At 37.6% G+C, this 10,491-nt stretch overlaps 1 pseudogene; it reads right to left on the bottom strand.

The window, feature by feature from the left end:
- Positions 1-1,283: 1,283 nt before the first annotated feature.
- LOC109384736 (protein tyrosine phosphatase type IVA 1 pseudogene) lies at positions 1,284-1,745 on the bottom strand (annotated as a pseudogene).
- Between the last annotated feature and the right edge of the window lie 8,746 nt (positions 1,746-10,491).

The following is a 10,491-nucleotide window of genomic DNA, read 5'->3' as shown; positions in this document are numbered from 1 at the left end:
AAGAAGTACAAAGGGTAGCTTTTTATTTTATTTTTTGCATTTCATTATTTATTTAGATGTTTATGCTCTCACACTAGGATTTTCTAAGCTGGTAAACAATGACCAATTATTTATCCCACAGAACTATAACAACACTTTTCCAGACAGCGTGAACATATGGTTGAACTAACATTAATATGCATTACCATTTTATCAATTATGTAATAAAACAAATGAACCAGTATCCAAATATTAAGCTGCACAACACAATAGGAATATAAAATATTAGATGTCTGTTCAATTCATTAGCAGAAACCCACTTCTTTTTTTGCAAGAGAGGTTGGCAAGAGAAAGAAAAAAAATCACATTTTCAATAAAAATAATAGTTGGAGATCAGCTTCCAATATATATATAGGAAAAATTCATAACAAAAAATTTGATGATTTAAAATTAAGTATGATAGCAAAGCATCTCTACCTTTTAAAAATATTTACTAAAGAATAGATTTCACAGTTCTGCACAAGACAAAGGCAATATTTTATTGAAAACATTTAATAGCCACTTATTTTTTTCAGACCCTCTGAAAGTCTTTTTCAGTCTGGAGGCATTAAAAATATGTGCTTCTGTACAATGTAAATTTTCAAAATAGAGGTTTTCTATGAAAACACGAAAGGGAATTTATATAACAGCAGTAAATAATCACCATAAAGTTTGGTAAAAATCCAACAAAAATCAATGGTTGTGCAAACTTGATGAGTACTGCTACATATATGGGAGATGTAAACATAAAGTGAGCATGTAAATAACCATACAGGTTCTACTTTCAGAGATTGAAATGACTGAAAATAAACCACATAAAGTCTAGAAAGTTCATAGATTCTGAGATTTTCTGTAACACACTAAATATATGCAAGTATTGTGTTAGATGTTTTGGTACCTAATATCTCTAAATTTTTTATACTTTGATAAGATTCTGGCATGAGAATAAATTTAAAGAAGATTTAGCACTTAATTCTGCATGCTTTTGGGAAAGGTAGATTCAACTGGTAAAAGTAAGTACATTTTAAATGCTGAACGACACAGTGTCTTTTGTTTAAAATCAAAATCGTTTGAATGTAATTGAAACATCGAGATTATAATTGTCAAGTTTGTGATCTGGTAAAACTCTTTTTCAATGCTTGTTTGGAATCTTCATTAGACTTATTCACCAAGCCACCATGTTTGCTAATATCAATTACAGATTAGGTCATGTCTCAAGCTCCATTTCCAAGGCAATAGCATCAGGCATTTCAGTTTTATTGAGATTAACAGTGGTTCCTATGGCCTTTGGAATTTTGAAGCACATCCACATTTTAGGACAATACTTGTCCAAATACAATAGTTGCTGTTAAAAGTTTGACACAGCTTTTGTCTTATGAACTTTACTGCATTTTCATATTTCCACCTTTAGTTAATGCTAGGACAACAGGTCTTAGATCTGCTAAGACCCACATTGCAGTAGCAACGCAATAACCAAGTTCTTCACAAAATTTAATTTTTTATGAGACTTAACCAGTATCAACAATCTGGTTGGATGGTGGTGCACCATCATCAAAAAGCCAATTGCGAACATGGATGCCTTTTTCTCCACAAGGGCAGTGCTGTCCTATTGTGGTAACTCCTTATTTCATAAGTTCCTCTATAAATTTATTTAAGGTTGCATTGTATGTAGTAAGAAATCTCATGTTCTTGTATGTGACTTCAACATGGTGGTTTATTTGAGCCATGTTAATTTAGTTAAAAATATCCAATAGGGTTATGAATTTTCAAATACAGAAATGATGTAAACAAACTGATCTGTTTCAATATACTCCACTTGAAATTCTTGCTTTGACTATGAAGCTGAAAGTAATAGGAAATGAAATAAACTTCCTAACAAAAGGCAGCAACCCTTCAATCTGAGTCAATAGTTAGGAAGTACACTGATGTTTACTCCATCTAGGTCAGAGCTCTTGGAAAATGTTCTGCAGATTTCAATTTAACACTCTGTGTCCAGGTTAACTGCTCTTCTGCGGGCTTCTTAGCGGAGTAGTGGTGAATTTCTGCAGCTCATTTATCTGCTATTCCTGGCAGAATCGCCATAGCCCTTTAGAGACTCCATAAGTCTGACCAAGAAGGAAATAGGTTCACTCTTGCAGATTGTGGTCTAATCATATAGCTGGAAACTAGGTGGCAGGGACACCGATGGTGGCAGGGCACCAGGCTCTACCATGCAGTGATTGATCTGAGGAGAACGGGGCACCAAACTGGCCCACAGCAGAGGGAGACAATATACAAGCCAAGGCCAAAAGACTGGTTTTTATTCACAGAAGCACAATATGGAAAATGAAGGAATTCAAAACCGCATTAATGAAGAAAAATTGTATGAACTGAGCCCACTCAGCCAAGAGAAGAAACTTGATGGATAGAGGTAGGGTGTTTGTGTGTGTTTTGAAGGGAGAAGTGTAAGGCTGTACATGGGGTGGGGTAAGGACATCTGTTTGCTGTCTTTCAGGATTACTATAGTCTCTGTTTCCAACTGGTAGACCAGGGCTTCCTAACTGAAAACTATTAGTTTCAGAATAAAATCCAGGATTTTCACCATAGCGCATACTGTCTGGCTACTGCTTGCCTTTTCATCTTCACCTGCCACTCATCCTGTCCACATTCCCCCTATGTTCTAGCAATTCAGGTTCCTTGGCCTAACTCCAAGATGCATGCTTTCCTGCTTCCGTCCCCTTTTTTAAAAGGCTGGTAAGAGTTAAAGCCTGGATACTCACTAAGGTCCAAATTATTTCCAATACATCTAGCTTCCTTCTTGCTAATTGGAATCTGATTATACTATATGGCTAGATTTAGAGGCAGTCCTACAAGTGACAGACCCACTTCTTTGTACCATCAGTACAGAAAATTAAGGAAGAATGTGCCTTGAACTTTGGAGTCATCTGCCTCACTTACCATCTCCCAAGAGAGAATGTCAGTTACCATGTCTCTATGTGGCCTTTACATTCAGGGATTGTCAAGCTCTTGCTGATGACTTCTGCTCCAAAGGCTTCTTTCAGCAATGCAAGGGGCTCTAGTCAATGGAATCCTTATTTTTAGAAACGGTGCATTCCCTCTATTCCAAAAATAGTCACTGACAATTCTCATCATCTAAATCCCCCCTGGGTAAATGTACATCTTTGAATTTATGGTACCTGACTAGTAAATTTTCACATGGATATAAAGTTCCAAGGATCAAAGACAAATGACATGATTTATGTAATGTTTTCAACTCTGTGGATGTAAATTACTATGTACATCTAAAGAACAGTAGAATAATAGTAAAAAAAAAAAAAGAATAGGGGAGCTTAAAAGATCTACCTATCAATCAGGAAAACAAGTCTTCTTCCTAGCCTTCGGTCAAGTTGCTAAGGGACAGCTGTGAATTTTGATATTAAAGGACCCATGATTTGCATGGATGATTTCCTAAACTTTAGCCTTTATTTTTCCCATGGACTGTCTGTCTATTCCTCTAGATCAATTAAGAAAGGGAAAAGGAAAATAATCATTTTCTCTATTTGTTAATGTCACAGAGTTTCCTACACCAGCAAGAAAGTCAAGGCGTTACAAGTAATCCCTCTCCGTCAGCAAACTGCTTTCTTTCTCTCCTCTTCATCTTCTTCTTCAAGTAACATTGAGATTCACTGGGGGAACGCAAGGGCCCTCCTTCCCTCTCATCTCACACCATCCCGTTCTGCTCAACGGCAGGCAACCAAGGCGTGAAGGTTTCAGAAATCCTCCTTTCCATCACTTCATGCTAACTTCACAGATGTCACAGTCACCCTAGTTCTGTGAACTGTACCCCCAACCCAAGTTACTCTTTTCACTGCTGCTGCTGCTGACATTTTTCTGTTATATTCATCACACTGAGTCTTCACAGTCCCTGTTCAAGTAGTGCCATCCAGAATATTCTTCTTTTGCCTCTCCCCATTTGTCCCTCAGGGAGATGGACCAATATCATCTGCTATTACGCCGTTTCAAAATGGAGCAGATTATTTTAGGAAACATGGTTACTGTGCCATATTAGCCTGGAAGCTTATACATCCCATACCCCCCAGGAAGAGTGGGGCCCCTCCCCCCACAACCCCCCAAGGGCTGCATCTCCTTTCCCTGCATGATTATGAGATACCCATCTGATTTCAGTTCCCTATTTTGCTCCAGGGAAGTAGGTGGATAGATATGGGCTGTTTGAAGCTATTGAGGTTTGGGGCTTCTACTTTTCACAATGTACAGAGACAGACTTTGGAAACTTCATTATTAGTCATGATTCACCAATGTCTTTGTAACCTTGAATTTCTTTTTTTGCAAAAGTCTAGCCTATGCAAAAAACCACTTCTGTATAACTATCTCTCACTTTCCAAAATTTCAGTTCCACTTTACTTGAAATTCAGAACATACTTATTGTTAATAACACACTACTTATAAATATTTTAATGCCTTTTTCATTAAAAAACTCTAATTACTATCTTTGAAACCTGGAAACTAAGTCAGATATTAACATCTCCAAATGAGGAAGTCAGAATTCAATAATATTAAAATGTATCAGTGGTTTGCATATTTCTACAAAGGTACAAAAGGATTTATAGCATCACAATGAAACACAGTAGAAGGGAAATCCCTCAAAGTTTCAGTAAGCAATGTATAATAAATGAAAAATAATTGGATAATAAATTAGAAAGTCTAATTTAAGATATGTATAATGTAATTGATAGTCTCTTAATTATAAATGGGCTGTTATTCTGCATTTTAGTGAGCAATAAATAAAAGGGCATTATTTGATCTATCCATGACCATTCTAGTTATTTAGCGCCATGTAACAAATCACCCCAAGACTTAGTGGTTTAAAACATCAATAATAATGTTACTATCATCTCTCATGATCTCCAGGGTAAAACTTTGGGGGCTACTGGACTAAAAATTCATAGTTCAGGGTCTCTCATGAAAGCTGTCAGACAATGATTGGACAGACATGCTCTTAAAATCTTCAGGGGCCTTTTTTGGTCTATTTGAAAGGATCTATGTGGCACAAAGTTCTATTTTGTCTGAGGTGTTAGAAGGAAACTTATAGGCCCATCCTGGACTTGGTCTTTGTCCTGAAGCCATTTCTTAATTTGAATATTGTGTTATTTTATTTTGTTTTTTCCATCTGGAGAGACTGGGAATGAGAAATTATTTTAAAACCCAGGAAGCCCTGGATCCTTTATGTTTCCTCCAAATTTTGCTTGAAAACCCAGTACTTCCTTTTTGTAGCTGTCTGTATAACTTATCACACATAGCTAAAAGAGCTTACATTTCCAATATTCTGCCCCAAAATGTTAGCCACATCCACCAGTTTATGAGGTACATTTTCTATTTTCAATATTACCACAATTAAGTGTTTTGCTAAACATTCTGTCACTACATGAAATGAATCTCCTTTCCCTCAGCTTTAAATAACATATTTCTCAACTTCCTTTAAGCCTTCACTAACAACCTCATTGGGGCCTGTCCAGCTTCCATTAACAGCCTCCCCAAGTTTACTCAGCTTCTGCCCACCACTAGCACCTCAAGCCAATGTTAGCTGTTTTAGGTTTGTGTTACAGATATACTACACTTCCAGACATCAAATTTTGTTCTGGTTATCTGTTGCATGAAGAATTGACTCAAAATTTAATAGCTAAATACAATAATCATTTGTCATGTCTCTCAGCTTTTGTGGGTCAGGAATTCCCAACGGTCATGGTAGTACCATTCTACCTGTGTATCTTTCAGAAGATTGCACTTGGATGTGGCTACAGGTGAAAGAGAAAAAGGCTGGAGCAGCTGGCAGTCGGCTGGGCCTCTCCCATGCAGTCTCAGGGCTCCTCTGCATGATTTCTGCATGGACTATTTGCACTTCCTCACAACATGGAAACCTCAGGGCTCTTGTACAAGTGCTCCAGTGAGCAAGACAATGGCTTCATGTCCTTTTGTGACCTAGCCTCAGAAGCCACTAACCTCATAGTCACACGTTCTCCCAAATTCAAGGCAGAGGGACATAGATAGGACCCACTGCTCAATGAATTTGAGGCCATGTTTTAAAACTGTCACAGTGTCTTTGACTTATTTTAATTATGCTTTCAAAGTCAGGTCATAGGTTTCTTAACTGTCTTCTCTTTGGCCTTCCTGCTCTCCTAAAACAACAGTTTGGACCAGACTCTAATAATGCAACTTCCCTGTATATGAAATCTTTCTGTTCTGCTCAGTTAGTCCCCATGTCTGATCTTTGTCTATTAAAGTAAGGGATATTTTAAATCAATTACACTAAATGGTAGGACTTTTGAGTGAGCAACCTGACCTTCTGCTCTGAGTTTTTCCATTACACAATTGACTTCTTTGCCCCCACAAAGGACCTGAAATTGAAGACATTTCATTATATCTATCATTCAGCACAAATATGTCATTGGAATGACATGTTCATTATAACAGGTGAAAAGGGCCATTGTGGCTGCTTAACGTGAACAGGCTATAAATGTGATCCTGATGACTATGAAATTGCCATACTCTTAATCTTATCTCTGCCTAATTGGGAATACAAACCATCAACATGCAAATAAAATGTTCAGAACAACACTAGGTCATCAAAACAAATTTTTTTTTTCTCTCTCCAGTCATTTTTACTTGAAAAGCTGGCCAGCGTTTCAGGCTTTGCTATGAAAATGAAACCCTGAAATAGTTGAAGTACTGCTTAGTCCTTAAGAACAGTCTTTAAATGACATGTCTTTACATTTAACTGTTGGGTTACATGTACATTTCAACCTAATTTCACTACCCATCATTCATCACAACCACCTTGGTATCACAAGAGCAGCATAGAGTGTGAATTTAAATTGAAGATTCTTGCCTTGACTTTTAGTCTTCTGATGAGCACATACTTTCATATCAAGTCGATACCCTAATGTGATTGGCCAGAAGCAGATCTGCCTACATGTTTAATTAAGGCACAACTAGTCTTTCATAACCCTGGCTTTCTCATACCACATAAAATAAGAAAAATCCAGGTAGTTAAAGTCTGAAAAATTGGCATTTTGGAAGATCTTTATGTTTCTCATTGAAAAGTTATTGCCTCTAAAATACTCTTAGCTCATACTCATCAAATTCTTCAACTCATCAGATGCACAAGGTTGTGTAGTCTGGCCTTTCATCTCAGTATTTGATATTATCAAATAGAAGCCACTGATGACTCTTAGTAGGTGTAATTAATTTCATAAAGGATAAAACATAAAGACATTGCTTTTTCCAGCTTCTCTTAGCTATATGGCCTGTTTTGTTACTCAGAACGCCACTTGGTACAGTTGTGTTTAGTCTCTACCCTAAGACCAGGTTAACTAAAACAAGTCTGGGAAAAGAGACAAAGTTTGCAAGCTAGAAAATCAGGCTGGAATTTACCAGAAGTTAGGTGCTTTCTTTGCTCACACAATAGAAAAAGGGACCTGGTTGACTCATTAATTCACTCATTTATTCAGCAAACACTACTTAGTTGAAATCATGTGCCATGCAGAGAAGACATTCCATATATGCTGATCCTGATTTTTAACAAGTACAAAGGTCTCCATTTCACCATTCAGGATAGATGAGAGATCAGATAAGCTGTGGGTCCTGTCTTTTAGAAAGTTCTGGGGAAAAAAAACTTGGGAAGAATGGCTGTCTTTTAATGTCAGAAATCAAAACCTGAATGCAATTAATTTGCAGAGTCAAACTTGATATAAAAAGAAAAAGTAATCTTTCAATTGAAGAATCTTTTGCATTTCCAGACACCACCATAGTTTTTCATTATCTTCCTTAATTATCTTCAACATTATTTTCATGTGCCAAGGAAATTGCTTAGGGCATTTGTTTGGAAATCTTAAAATTAATTGGAACATTTAAAAAGTTTCAATTAAGGTAATAATTATTTTATTCTTAGATAAAGCAAAGCTCACTGACAATATGCCAATTTTTATGTAAAATATGTACCCAGTTTTGTTCACATGCACATATATATCTTTCATTCGTGTATTCGATAATCTTCAATTTTTTTTCATATGAGATTTCTCTACTGATTCTCACAGAGGAGTTGAGATAAAAGCAACTATGTATTCTTGTTTTAGAAATTAAGGCACACTTAAGTTTACCTAACTAGAGAGTATACCAATCAGGGTTATACACAGAAGCAAAACTGCTATGAGTGATATAGAACAAAGAATTTATTTTAGGGGTTGGATGTTATATGGTATTTTGGGAGTTGTTGGAGCAGCCTATATAAGCTGTTGTTTCTGTGTCTAATGTTGAGCTTCAAGTCACTGTGGGTCAGCCAGATGGGCAGCTGGAAAACTGGATGTCGATGATAGCAAGGATAAGCTGGGACCTGCAAGAATGGAAGGAGACATAGAATGGAACTTACGAAGACACACTGAAACTCATGTCTGTCTCTTTCCACATCCAACCTCAATGCCACGGATATGCAGGAGAAGCTGGTGTCTTCTCCACGTAGTTGTGCATGCACTTGTACATGAGCCAAATTACCTGGTACTTTGCCCCAACCTTTAGAGCTGCCTCATTTCCATCTTCCAAATCTCATGCAAAATATTTCCTGTGCGCCATGCAAACCCAGAATCATGCAGAGGATTTCTAAAAAACATGGTGTAACAGAGCCATGGTAGTGAGATATATGGTAGAATCTGGGTCTCCTGACTTAAGTCTTTTCTCACATATGCAAAGGCTAATATCCAAAATAGGTTGATGTCCAGCACTGGCCATAGAGGAAGCAGAGGCCCAAAAGACAAACCACAAGGAAAAAAAAATCTAATCCAATTGAGATGTGACTTCTATAGTAATATGATAAAATTAACCACCCTTGCTCAACAAGGAGGAAGAAGAGTGTTGTATATTTTGTTTTATGCACCAGGCACATTTCAACAGAAAATTAACCTTTGCTTTGATCCTCACTGCCTTTGTCATTTATGCTATTGTTTCAATAAACTATTCTCTTTAGGTAGTTTTTAGTAAATACATATAATCATGAAAATAGTTATAATGATTAGATTAATCATTTAATTGTCATCATTAAAATTGCTTTGGTAAAAGTAATTGCATCTCTGTGTTTGGCCATTGGACCCTTGATCACATGAAAAGCCAGTGCCTGGCCAGGGAAAAGGTACTATTAAATATGCAGGGACTTTTGTCCCCTACACTTAGAATTTGTCTAGCCAAAGACTTAGTACATGACAGATCCAAATATTTAGGAAACAAGGCATTACGAAAATTTTCTGTTCTGCTCATTTCTAAAGTACCATTTCTCCTGGTTTTTCTACCTCCTAATTAAGGGGTACCTGAGCCTTAGGAACCACGGGCAAACCTAAAGGGTGTGTATTCCATTGCCTCCTGGCTGCAGTGTGTGGAGCCTAGGGGAACTATAGAAGACAGCATGTCCCAGGGGAAAAATAATCCAGTTAGGCAGCTCCTCTCCATGAGTCTCAGGGGCTAGAGAGAAAGTGAGAATCCAGGCATACGGCTATAAGGAAAAAACAAGATGAGGAATGGGGATAAAGGGAGAAATGACAGGTATGGGCCCAAACCTTTCAAGCAACCTTCGTTTTCAAGTGTGGGCCATGAGAGCCCCTGTACCATGAACTTTGGGAAGAGCTTTGTGGTTCATTAGGGAGAAAGGACACTCAAACCGTGGAGAGGGCTACATCAAGTACAAATGGGGGTCATTACTATGTAGAGCCTAGAGTTTGGCGTTAAGAAGAGAGAGGGTCAGAATCAAATATTGCAGAGACTGCAAAGAAGGACCAACGCCTTGGCGCTTCCTCCAATGCATACATAAGCCCATCCCACAGTTATCCCCCCCATGATTACACACAGTCCCTTCTTCCCAACTGCCATGATGCTGAGATGGATGTTAAAATTATAAAATACTGGATTAGTACAGAACTGTCGTCTCTTTAGCATCTTTTCCACCTTGTAGTACTACCTAATAAGAGAACAAATCAGCAAGAGTGGTTATTACACAGGAATTATTTCCTGGTCAGTAACAATAGCTCTTATGTTTGCTGCGGAGGAGCAGAGCAACAGCGGATGTGAGCGAGAATCAGTAGCTGGGGTAATATTTGCTTTTGTAATAATGGCGGCTGCGCTTTGTTTTTTCTTTTTATACAGCAGGCCTAGTTTTTTTTTCTCTTTGCTCAGTTTCCTCCTCCACCCTGGGAAAAAGGGGAGATACAAAAAAACTGTCCCAATATTATATCAGAAACTCTACCAAATCTCAAGAGAGGAGAAAACATGGAAAAGAGCTATAGACAACCTTTTATTTTAAGGAGAGGAAAAGTTAAACTTATTCTAGAATCACCCAAACATGTAGGAGGGATTTCATCTCATTCAACCACTGTTAGAATTCAGACATGCATGAATTGGAAGGTGGACTGACCAAGCCCAGTCCATTAGGAGACTGAA

This window comes from Hipposideros armiger, unplaced genomic scaffold, assembly GCF_001890085.2.
Source record: "Hipposideros armiger isolate ML-2016 unplaced genomic scaffold, ASM189008v1 scaffold_5, whole genome shotgun sequence".
Taxonomy (NCBI): Eukaryota; Metazoa; Chordata; class Mammalia; order Chiroptera; family Hipposideridae; genus Hipposideros; species Hipposideros armiger.
The sequence above is the reverse complement of the archived record's forward strand: the minus strand, read 5'-3'. Positions and strand labels throughout refer to the sequence as shown.